The sequence below is a fragment of the Erinaceus europaeus genome, chromosome 4 (genome assembly GCF_950295315.1).
Source record: "Erinaceus europaeus chromosome 4, mEriEur2.1, whole genome shotgun sequence".
NCBI lineage: Eukaryota > Metazoa > Chordata > Mammalia > Eulipotyphla > Erinaceidae > Erinaceus > Erinaceus europaeus.
Genome location: NC_080165.1, coordinates 36,669,608 through 36,682,762, shown reverse-complemented (window position 1 = coordinate 36,682,762; position 13,155 = coordinate 36,669,608).

Here is a 13,155-nt window from a genome sequence, read left to right as displayed (position 1 = left end):
TAATGGATACATGAAAGATGTTTATATCTGAGGTTTTGAGATCCTAGGTTAAATCCCCAGCATCACCATATGCCAGAGCTAAGCAATGATCTGGAGTCTCTTTCTTTTTCTGTGTATCTCTCTTTCACTAAATATATATATTTAAAAGGAATAACATGGGGAGTCTAGCGGTAGCACAGCGGGTTAAGCGCACATGGCACAAAGCGCAAGGGCCGGTTTAAGGATCCCGGTTCAAGTCCCCAGATTCCCAAATGCAGGAGGTTGCTTCGCAAGCAGTGAAAGCAGGTTTGCAGGTGTCTTTCTCTCCTCCTCTCTGTCGTCCCTTCTCTCTCTGTTTCTCTCTGTCCTATGCAACAACAACAACAGCTATGATAACATAATAACAAGGGCAACAAAATGGGAAATATAGCCTCCAGGAGCAGTGGATTCATAATGCAGGCACCTAGCCTCAGTAATAACCCTGGAGGCAAAAAAAAAAAAATGGAATAACATGTTCACATTTTCTGTTCCTTGAGTGATGGTGTGGTGGATGGAGTCTTGACTTTCAAGCAGGAGGTCGTGTGTTTGATTCCCAGCGTTGTACATGCAAGAATTACACTCTCTCATTAGCCAATAGTTTTTTTTTTTTTTTTTTTTTTTTTGCACTTTTCAGGTTCTCTAGCTTGGTGGCATATAGTTGTTCATAGAAGCTTCACATGATATTTGGATTTCTGTATTGACATCTCCCCTACCATTTACAATTCTATTTATTTGAGTCTTCTCTCTCTCTCTCTCTCTTTTGTGAGTCTGGATAAAGCTTTGTCAATTTTGTTTAATTTTACTTTTTCAAAGAATCAACATTTGGCTTCATTGATCTTTTTTATGGTTCTCTTATTTTATTTTGTGTGAGGACCTGGGTCCAAGCCCATAGTTCCCTTCCTGTTGAGGTGGAGCAGTGTTTCAGGTGTCTTTCTTTCCCTCTCTCCTTGTCTCTATTAGAAATAAGGTATGTATGGTGAGGGAGGCTTCTATGAGTGGTGGAGTTGTAATGAAGACCCTGAGCCTTGGCAATCACCCTAGTAGCAAGCAAACAGATATATATTTGAACATGAAAGTATTATACAAGAAGAGAAATGAGAGGAGAAGGGAGAGATTGACAAGTAGTGAATGTGAAACTTTCATTTAAAGCATGACTTGAGATGTCTGATTCAATTCCAAGAATCCTCTACTTGGGGTCTCAGAAACATGGGTACCAATTTCTGGGGCACTCCTATTACACTTTCAAAGAATCTATGAGATTAGTTTTACATACCTCTAATAATAATACAATGTATGTTTGCGCTCATTCTTTTTTTTTTTTTTGGTAAGGTTTTATTTATTTATTCATTCATGAAGAAGATAGGAAGAGAGAGAGAGAGAAAAAAAAAAAAACAGACATCACTCTGGTACATGCACTGGCAGGGATTGAATTTACACAATTTCTGAAAGATTGTTCCACACAATCTCTGAGAGATTATGATGGTGTAAGATAGAGTCTCGGGTCCTCACAAAGTACAGTTATTTACCCTTTGTTGGTTCTTCTCACTCACATTTATTACTTCCTCCACAGTTTTTCGAGGATCACCTCCCAAATAAATTACGTGCACCCAAATGTGTGTCTCAGTGTCTGCTTTGGGGGTGAGGGGAGCAGAGGATCTCAAACTAAGGCAAAGTCTGATGTGGGAAAATAAAGTGGCAGTCATGCTAAATAGAATACAGCAATAATATATTCATGACTAACTCTTCAAATGTCTAAACTCCTTATTTTCCTGTCTTCTACAGCCTGTCCTCCACAGAGTTAGTGTCTTATTTACCAAGCGACCAGAAGAGAAGCTGCAATACTCCTATCTCTCACATACTCAATCCAGCCTCATTTGATTGGTTTCCATAAATTTCCTACCTGTCCCTCTTTCACATCCTGGAGCACTCCATTTCAAAAGTATTTCCAGGTACTTCTCAGCATCCTCTTGTCTAGGGCACATTTAATTTCACTCCCTGTGGACCTCCTTTATACAGTAGTCCTGTGTCATATTCTTCAGGCTTTATCAGTTCCTTGCTATTCATCCTTCACATACACTAACCTTGTTGTATGATAATGCATGTAAATGTAATAGTCTTGGTAAATATGAAAATTAATTCAGTAGTATAGAGTCAGTTTATTAGGTCATATCTGATGATTTCTAGCATGTCAACAGTATATGTACCAAGATATAACCACTGACCACCAAGATCACTTGAAAGTCCTAGAAAAATATAGTCCTCGGGCTGGGGAGACAACATAATGATTATGCAAAAGATTCTTGGGTGGGGGGGCAAATGATTCTCATGCCTGGAGCTCTAAGGTCCCAGGTTCAATCCCCAGCACCATCATAAGCCAGGGTTGAGCAGTGCTCTGGTGTTTGTCTCTGTGTATCTCTCCCTTAAGTGAAACAAATATATATATTCCTCAACACGTCTCACAGGGAAATAAATTGTCTCCATGTGCCACCAACTATACTGTAATCCATTACCCACCCCCAGCAAAGAAGGGATGGGTGAGAAAAGAAAAATATAGACTTGTGGTCCAGGAGGTGGCACAGTGGCTAAGACACTAGACTCTCAAGCATGAGGTCCTGAGTTCAGTTCCCAGCAACACATGTACTAGAGTGATGTCTGGTTCTTTCTCTCTCCCTATCTTTCTCATTAAAGAGAAGAAAGGAAAAGAAGAGCAAAGAAAAGGGAAATATAGACTTATACCCACGTGATACCCATTCTCTGCAATTCTTTGTCTTAACTTGATTTAGCCACATGCAAAATAAGCAAACTGAAGACCCTGAACCACCGGGGGCATCTCCACAGTGCAGCCTGTAGTTGCTTCTATTCACCTGCAACTTCTTTTTTTTTTAAAGATAAAGGTTTATTAAATTTATTTTAATAAAAATATAAAACACTGAGTTAATTAAATTAATTAATTTATACCAGGATTATTGTTGGAGCTTGGTGGCAGCACTACAAATCCACTTCTCCTAGAGTCTTTTTTTTAAATTTATTTATTTATTTATTTATTTTTTATTTAAGAAAGAATAAATTAACAAAACCATAGGATTGGAGGGGTACAACTCCACACAATTCCCAGCACCCAATCTCCATATCCCACCCCCTCCCCTGATAGCCTTCCCACTCTATCCCTCTGGGAGTATGGACCCAGGGTCATTGTGGGTTGCAGAAGGTGGAAGGTCTGGCTTCTGTAATTGCTTCCCCGCTGAACATGGGCGTTGACTGGTCGGTCCATACTCCCAGTCTGCCTCTCTCTTTCCCTAGTAGGGTGGGTCTCTGGGAAAGCGGAGCTCCAGGACACACTTCACCTGCAACTTCTGAGGGAAGTACAAGGTGAAGCTTCTATAGCCCAACAAGAGAATCTTGGTCTAGCTCCAGACCTACTATATCAGAATCTGTATTTTTATTTTATGAGTATGTATGTAAGCTTTCTGGAGCATTACTGAGCTCCACTAATGATGCTGGAGACTGAACTTGGGAACCTCCTGTATACAAGTCCTTTGCACAGTCTCTGTTCTATCTCCCTAACAGAATCTGTGTTGTTGTTGTTGTTGTTTTTAAATATTTTACCTGCAGGGGAGTCACTTCACAAGTGGTGAAGTAGGTCTGTAGGTGTCTGTCTTTCTCTCCCTCTCTCTGTCTCCCCCCCCATTTCTCTCTGTCCTATCCAACAACGATGACAACAATAATAACTACAACAATAAAACAACAAGGACAACAAAAATGGAATAAATAAATAAATATAAAAATATTGTACTTGTTTATTTTGGATACAAACAGAGAAATTGAGATGAAAGGGGAGATAGAGTCACCTGAGACCCTGCGGCACTGCTCATGAAGCTTCACCAAGATAGTTGGAAAACTGGAGCTTGAACCCAGCTCCCTGAGCACGGTAACATGTGCACTCTACCAGGTGTGCCACCATCTGGCCCCAAAATCTGTATTTTTTAAATATTTATTTATTTATTTTCCTTTCCTTTTTTATTTATTTAAGAAAGGAGACATTAAGAAAACCATAGAATAAGAGGGATAACCCGATCTCCACATCCCACCCCCTCCCCTGATAGCCTTCCCATTCTCTATCTCTCTGGAAGTATGGATTCAGGGTCGTTGTGGGTTGCAGAAGGTGGAAGGTCTGGCTTCTGTAATTGCTTCCCCGCTGAACGTGGGCATTGACTGGTCGATCCATACTCCCAGTCTGCCTCTCTCTTTCTCTAATAGGGTGGGGCTCTGAAGAAGTGGCGCTCCAGTACACATTGATGGGGTCGTCTGTCCAGGGAACTCTGGTCAGCATCCGGAACCTGATGGCTGAAAAGAGAGTTAACATACAAAGCCAAACAAATTGTTGAACAATCATGGACCTAAAGACTGTAATAGTGCAGATGAAGTGTTGGGGGTATTCCCTGCATGCTCTTGTGTACTTCTGCTTTCAGGTATATATTTTCCCCCCTAGTTTATGGGCACTGGTGAACCTATGCTCTATCTCAGGGGACCTGGACTATATCTAGGTTTGGGGACTTTACTGGGGAGTGGAACACCTGGAATGGAATTAGAGAATACTATGAAAGGAAAGGTCTCACCCGAGTGATGAAGCTGAAGGGTTGTCATTCCACACTTGAAGTCTCTGGTCACAGTCTGAAGTGAAGCATGCTGGGGTGGCACTCGTTGCGTTGATTAGGTTGCTATCCGCGGATGCAATATTATTTGATTTGAATTGAGAACAGCATGCAGAAAAGTGGGACCCACCCTAAGGTTCCAGGACTGGGGAAAATATAGGCTCTATAGTGGAAATGTGAGGTTCCTGCTGTCTTAGGGTTTAAGAAGACAATGGATAGTTATTGTTATCATCACATTATTTGGTGATAGGGTTAACTTTGGAAAGTCCCTTTGACAGGGTTTGGGGTATAGTACCCAGCATCTTGTATATAGCTGTGCTGTCGGTTGCTTTATTTTCCTTTTCATTGCCCTTGTTTTTTTATTGTTGTTGTAGTTATTATTGTCGTTATTGATGTTGTTGGATAGGACAGAGAGAAATGGAGAGAGGAGGGGAAGACAGAGAAGGGGAGAGAAAGATAGACACCTGTAGACCTGCTTCACCACTCCTACAGGTGGGGAGCCAGAGGCTCTAACTGGGATCCTTCTGCTGGTCCTTGTGCTTTGTGCCACCTGCGCTTAACCTCTTGTGCTACTGCCCGACTCCCCAGAATCTGTATTTTTTAAAAGATTTATTTATTTATGAGGGAGGGAGAAGAACCAGACCACCACTCTGACACATGCAATGCCAAGGAGTGAACATGGGATTTCATGCTTTCGAGTTTAAAGCCTTGTCTACTGGACACCTGCTAGATCACCAAAATGTATATTTTTAATAAGACCCTCCAGTGAAGCGTGTGCTCATCTAAGTTATAAATATGCTGTTCCTGAGGTGAGGTGTTGGTGCCCTGGGGTTAAGCACACACACCATCATGTGCAAGGACCTGGGTTTAAGCCCTTGCTCCTCACCACCTGCCAGGGGGAGAAGGGGGTGTTTCATGAGATGTGAAACAGGTGGGTAGGTGTCCCTCTTTCTCTTTCCCTCTCTATCTCCCCTTCTCTCTATCTCTGTTCTATCAAGTATAATAAAAAGGGGTGGGGTAGATAGCATAATGATTATTCAAACAGACTCTCACGCCTGAGGTTCCAAGGTCTCCCAGGTTCAATCCCCTGCACCACTATAAGCCAGAGCTGATCAGTGCTCCGGTTAAAAGAAAATTAAGTGTAATAAAAAGAGGAAAAGGAAGGATAAGGATGTGAAGGGTATGGAACAGCATCAATAAATTATGAGGACTGGGAAGATAGCATAATGACTATGCAAAAAGCCTTTCATGCCTAAAGCACCAAAGGTCCCTCTTTTTTTAAAAGATTTTATTTGTTTATTAATGAGAAAGATAGGAGAGACAGAAGAACCAGACATCACTCTAGTACATGTGCTGCTGGGGATTGAACTCGGGACCTCATGCTTGAGAGTCTAGTGCCTTAGCCACTGCACCACCTCCCGGACCACCATAGGTCCCATTTTCAATCCCTAGCTCCACCAAAATCCATAGTTGAGCAGTTCCTGAGGCTCCAAAGTTCCACTTTCAATACTTCGTACCACCATAAACCAGAGCTGAGTAGTACTCTGGTAGGAAGGAAGAAAAGAATGAAATGCCTGGGTTCCTTTTGTCAAGTCAAACTTTTACCTAAAATTAACTATCACAAAAGCTAAAACATCATTTATCATAGTAGAGCTATCAAGGGGAGATAATATAATGGAGAACAGACTCTCATTACTGAAGCACCCATGTCCCAGGTTCAGTTCCACAAAGCCGAGCAGTGTTCTGGGTAAAAACAAACAAACAAACAAAAAAAAAAACAGTGTATCAAAAGGTAATATATACAGTAGCATATTAGGGAGGCCGGGGTGGTGGCGCATGTAACATATAATATATATGACTTGATGGTGGTCTCTGCCACTGTCAAACATAAAACCCCAAAGGGTCATATCCTGAAGCCCTTTCCTGCCCTTCCTAAAGGAGTCCTTTGCTTTAGTACAGTGCATATTTTTCCTTTCTTCAAAAACTTTGAACTAGTATAATCTACAATATAAACTCTTTATATCTTATATCTACAATATAAATTTTATTAACAGAATTACTTTGACATATTCCAAGAAAAAAATCACTGAGGGGTGGGGGGATTATAAAAATTGCTTAATGGGGGCCTGTAGCAAGCAAAGACTGGCGTAAGGATCCCGGTTTGAGGCCCTCCCTCCCATGCTGGAGAGTCCCTTCACAAGCGGTGAAGCAGGTGTCTTTGTCTCCCCCTCTCTGTCTCCCCTCCTCTCTCAATTTCTCTCTGTTCTATCCAGCAACAACAGCAATGACAATAATAACAATAAGGACAACAACAAGGGTAACAAGAGGAGCAAAAAATGGAAAAAATGGGACAAATGGCCTCTAGGAGCAGTGCATTTGTAGTGCAGGCACCGAGTCCCAGCAATAACCCTGGAAGCAAAAAAAAAAAAAAACTGCTTAATATTCATAAGTTAAAAACAAAGTCTTTATACTGTGGTTTGTGAGATAGGGTAGTAACTGCAGTACTGAACTTATAAGCATGAAGCTCTGAGTTCAATCTTTGGCATTGCACATACTAAGTGATATTCTGGTTCCCTTCCACTTTCTCTCATTAACAAATAAATATATTTTTTTAAATCTATACTGGGGCTGGGAAGATAGCATAATGGTTATGTAAAATGACTTTCATGCTTGAGGCATGAAAAGTCCTCAACATCACTGCATGCCAGAGCTGACTAGTGTTCTGATACAAAACCTTGACAAAATAAAGCTCATTTTAAAGAGAAGAGGAGCTGGCTCAGTAGTAACATGCAGAACTGACAAACATAAGTGCCTGAGTTTGACTTCTGGCACTGTGTATAAGCCAGAGTTATGTTCTAAATCACTTTCCATAGAATTTTAAAAAATGGGGAGTCAGGCGGTAGCGCAGCAGGTTAAGCATAGGTGACACAAAGCTCAAGGACAAACATAAGGATCCCAGTTCGAGCCCCTGGCTCCCCAACTGCAGGGGAGTTGCTTCACAAGCAGTGAAGCAGGTGTGCAGGTGTCTATCTTTCTCTCCCCCTCTCTGTCTTCCCCTCCTCTTTCCATTTTTCTATGTCCTATCCAACAACAACATTAATCATAACTACAACAATAAAACAACAAGGGCAACAAAGAGGAATAAATAATAAATAAATATTTTAAAAAATTGATAGGACAGAGAGAAATTGGGTGGAGGGGGTAGGAGAGGAAGAGAGAGGGAATCCTACATACTGCTTCACCATTTCTGAAGTCCCCCCCCCATAGGTGGGGAGAGGAGCTTGAACCTAGATTCTTGTTCATTATTATGTGTACACTCAGCTATATCTGTCACCACTAGGCCCCCACTTCCATAGAAATTTTAACCAAGCAGGCTGGGACAGATAGCATAGTGGTTAGGTAAAGAGGCTCTCATGTCTGAGGCTCCAAAGTTCCATGTTCAATCACCCTTACCACCATAAATCAGAGCTGAAAAGTGCTCTGGTAAAAAAAAAAAAAATTAAAATAGCTAATTAATTAAAGTAAATAAATAAAAGAGAAACAAAGAAGATCAGGACAGGACACCTGTGTGAAACAGAAAGTTTAAGCAAGCAAACAAACAAAAAAAAAAAACACAATCAGATTTGCATTTCAGGAAAATCATGTTTCTTACAGTCTAATGTGTCAGCTGGTGTAGTTATCTTTTGTTGGTTTTAACAATAGTGCCAGACTAGTAGGATATTCACCTGAGAGAGTACTTACTTAAGCATGTGTGCAATCCAGGTTCAAGATCAGTCCCCACTGCATTGGAGGAAGCTTCGGTACTATCGTGTTTCTTCCTCTCCCCATCTTTCTCTTCCTAATTGAAAATGCCAATTAAAAAACAAAGGGGACCTGGCGCGGGTTAAGCGCACATGGCACAGCTTTAGGATCCCGGTTGAAGCCCCTGGTTCCCCCAGTGAAGCAGGTCTGCAGGTGTCTACACCCTCACCCCCACCCCCCCACCCCCCCCACCCCCGTCTTCCCCTCCTGTCTCCATTTCTCTCTGTCCTACTCAGCAACAACACCAGCAATAACAACGATAAACAACATGGGCCACAAAAGGAAAAAATAGCTTCCAGGCACAGTGGATTCCTATTGCAGGCATTCTTCTAGCGTTTGCCCTTCTTCCATAGCCAGTCAACAGCGTCAGGTTGAGCCTGATGTAAAGTTTCGAGACCTCCTTTGAATCTGGAGAGGTGGCAGTCGTTGACTATGTGGGTCATAGTCTGTCTGTAGCCGCAGGGGCAGTTCATTGAGCCCCAGTGATTACCCTGGAGACAAAGAAGAAAGGAAGAAAGAAAGATTAAAAACAAACAAAGAAAAGGGCCAGGAATGAAAGAAAGAAGCAAAGAAAGATTTTTTAAAAAAAGAGAAAAAGAAAAAAGAAAGGGGCCAGGAAAGAAAGATTAAAAAGAAGAAGAAGAAGAAGGAGAAGGAGAAGGAGAAGGAGAAGGAGAAGGAGAAGAAGAAGAAGAAGAAGAAGAAGAAGAAGAAGAAGAAGAAGAAGAAGAAGAAGAAGAAGGAGAAGAAGAAGAAGGAGAAAAGAAAAAGGCCAGGGCCAGGCAGTGATGAACCTTGTTATGCAAACACAGTACAGGGCACAAGGACCAGGGTTTAAGCCCTTGGTCCCCTCTGTCTCTCTTCCTCCATCCCCCCTCCTCTCTCCATTTCTCTCTGTTTCTAAATAAATAAAATAAATTTTAAAAAACAAAGAACCAGGGTGGAGGTATAGCATAATGGTTATGCAAAGTGACTTTCAAGTCTGAGGCTCCCAAGTCCCAGGTTCAATCCCTCATACCACCATAAACCCGAGCTGAGCAGTACTCTGGTAAAAAAAAAAAAAAAAAACTAAAGTGGTAAAGTACTCTGAGGATAAATATAATGCAGGGTTAACATTTTTTAGTTTATAAAAAATATATAGATATGGATAAGAAGCAACATCTGAGTCTGTCTAGAAAAAAGTCCAAAAAGCTTATTTCCAGAATATATAGAGTGGTTAATATGAAAAAGCAGCCAGTCTGTACTATCATGTAAATGAATAATAAGATAAAAACTTAATCAGTCTTACCCATCCCACTAGTGACAATGAGGAACGGTAACCCTCAGTGCTGGTAGGAATGGGGCGAGGACATTTTCGTCGATAGTGCAATAGATTAATATTCCAAGACGGAACTTTGGCAATTATAATTTTTGACCTGTTGACTTTATTTCCGGGAATTTATCAGGAAAGTATCATAGATGTAGACAAAGGCTTATTTATAAAATGCACTGTTTATAACAAAGGGAAAAAAAAGATGTTCCATGATCTTGGAGATTACAGGAGCTGGGAGCCTGGGGGTGATGCACCTCATATAGAGCACATATTACCATGCTCAAGGACCTGGGTTCAAGTCCGCATCCCCAATTTTGGGGGTAGGGGAGCTTCACAAGCAGTGAAGCAGTGCTGCAGGTCTCTTTCACTTTCACTCTTGCTACCTTTCTATATCCTCCTTCCACCTCAATTTCTCTCTGTCTCTACCCAAAATAAGTGAACAAAATATTTTTAAAAAGAGATTTTATGGGGGCCGGGTGGTGGTGCACCTGGTTGAGCACACATGTTATAGTGTGCAAGGACCCAGGTTCAATCCCCAGTCTCTACCTGCAGGGGGAAAGCTTCAGGAGTAGTGAAGCAGGGCTGCAGGTGTCTCTCTGTCTCTCTCCCTCTCTATCACCCTCTTCCCTCTTGATTTCTGGCTGTTTCTATCCAATAAGTAAAGATAAACTTTAAAAAAAAAGATTTTAGTGTTCTATAGTATAATATTAAATAACTAGTAAAAATGTTTTGAATTAGTTAAATACTTCAATTATGAGTTTATGTATATAAGCGTGATATAAATAAAGACTGGGAGGGAATATTACAAAATGTGAAAAGAGGTTCTCATTAACTGATGATATTATAATTGATTTCTACTTTAAAAATATTTTTTCGGGATTCGGGTGGTAGTCCAGCGGGTTAAGCGCACGTGGTGCAAAGCGCAAGGACCATCAGAAGAACCCCGATTCAAGCCCCCGGCTCCTCACCTGCAGGGGAGTCGCTTCACAGGCGGTGAAGCAGGTCTGCAGTTGTCTATCTTTCTCTCCTCCTCTCTCTGTCTTCCCCTCCTCTCTCCATTTCTCTCTATCCTATACAACAATGATGACGTCAATAACAACAACAATCATAACTACAACAACAATAAAAAGACAAGGCCAATAAAAAGGGAAAATAAAAAAAATGTTCTAAAAAATATATTTTACATAACAATAAGAAGCTTACTACAAAAATAGCAAATTGCAGTCCTCATGAACTATTTTCTCTTTTTTTAAGTTTTAATTTATTAACTAATGAGAAAGATAGGAGGAGAGAGAGAAGGAACTAGACATCACTCTGGTACATGTGCCAGGGATTGAACTCAGGACCTCATGCTTGATAATCCAGTGCTTTATCCACTGAGCCACCTCTCAGACCACCTCATGAACTATTTTCAAAACGGTAACTTTAGCAGGCAGTTAAACCCTGAAAACCAAATCTCTCATACAGTTTTAGCCTCTCATAATTTTTTAACCCATAGAAATTATAATCTTCCTTCTTCTAGTATTTATTTATTTTTTAAAATATTTTATTTATTTATTAAATAAATAAAGAGAAAGATAGGCAGAGAGAGAGAGAAAGAACCAGATATCACTCTGGTACATGTGCTACTAGGGATTGAACTCGGGACCTCATGCTTGAGAATCTAATGCTTTATCCATTGTGCCACCTTACAGACCACTCTAGTATTTATTATATGCTATAAGTGCCTTTCAAGATTAATGTCATTTGACCCTTCCAACATCTCTGTGAAAAAGGCATTGTTAACAATATTTCATTTTAAAGATAAAGGAACTGAAGCTGGCAAGATGAATAAGCAAGCAAGGGCCTTATCTGTCATTTTAGTCTTGGTCAGCTTTCTTTTTCGCATCATTCCTTTTAATTTATAAATATGAGCTGAAGAACACAAATACACAGACCCTTCATTTCTCTGGGATACATTTTTTACCCCTAATAAACGCATCAGTGGCCTTAGGGCAGGCTTCCTAATAGCAAGCACTTCCTTTTTCCTTCTCCTGGTTTACTTTTGCTTCTGGGGTTACAATCAGCTTTCTCACTTGGTAGCAGTGGCTCCTTGGTGTCTTTTCCATCAAGACTTGAGGTCAGTATCTGTGATTATTTTCAATCCCCTTAAAGAATGTCACAGCCAGGGAGAAGCTTTTCTCTTTAAGTTCCTCCCTTTCAAGTCCCTCTAATGTGCTTTCCTTTAGCTTTTTCAACTACCTTTTTTTTAACTTATTTTTTAAAATATTTATTTATTTATTCCCTTTTGTTGTCCTTGTTGTTTCATTGTTGTAGTTACTATTGTTGTCGTTGTTGGATAGGACAGAGAGAAGTGGAGAGAGGAGGGAAAGACAGAGAGGGGGAGAGAAAGACAGACACCTGCAGACTTGCTTCACCGCTCTGAAGCACTCCCCTGCAGGTGGGCAGCCCGGGGCTCAAACCAGGCTGATCCTTGAGCTTTCTGCCATCTGCGCTTGACCTGCTGCGCTACTGCCCAAATCCCAGCTACCTTTCCTTATTCCATCTCCTCCAAAATTTTCTTCTTTTCTCTTCAGTTGATTTCTCTACTCTTCATCTCTGCCTCCATTGCTTTATCTTCATGATTACCAAAAAAAAAAAAAGCCTAATTATTTTATTTTACTTAATATAAAAAAAGGATTTTGATGAATTCTATTTTTTTTTTTATGAGAGGCCAGGAAATCTCTTGGTCATATGCATTACTGGGAAATCAAACTCAAGCTTGCAAAGGAGGTGTTATACTGATGGAACTCAAACTTGCAAGGGAGGTGTTATACTGATGAACAATGTCTCTGCCCACTCGCCACCAAATTGCTGTATTTGAAAGAACTTATTTTAGTGCAGTTTTTCCAATATTTTGCTCATTTATATGCAACCCACTGATGTGTACTATACTTCATAATTGTTTTTATATATATATTTTTTATTTATTCCTTTTGTTGCCCTTGTTGTAATTGTTATTGATGTCATTGTTGGATAGGACAGAGAGAAATGGAGAGAGGAGGGGAAGACAGAGTATACTTCATAATTCTTTTCTCCTGTATCTCTGCTGGGAAGTTAGGGCTATTTTGATGTTTATGTTGACAAAACTCAGTGTGTTTGGGGGGTTGGGGTTGGGGTGGGTGGGGTATTGATGACAGAATGGTTGAAAAAAACTGGGGAAGAGGCAAAACAGAAGCTTCAGGTGCAAAGACAAAGACTTTCCAAGTTGAGAAAAGCATTTGGGAGGGCTTGAGAGGATCAATAGTTGATCTCCTGTCTTTCATGTCCTAGGCTAAAGTTCCTGCTGCCTCCAGTACACCAAGGTTTTGCCACCCTAGGAAGGGCATGAAG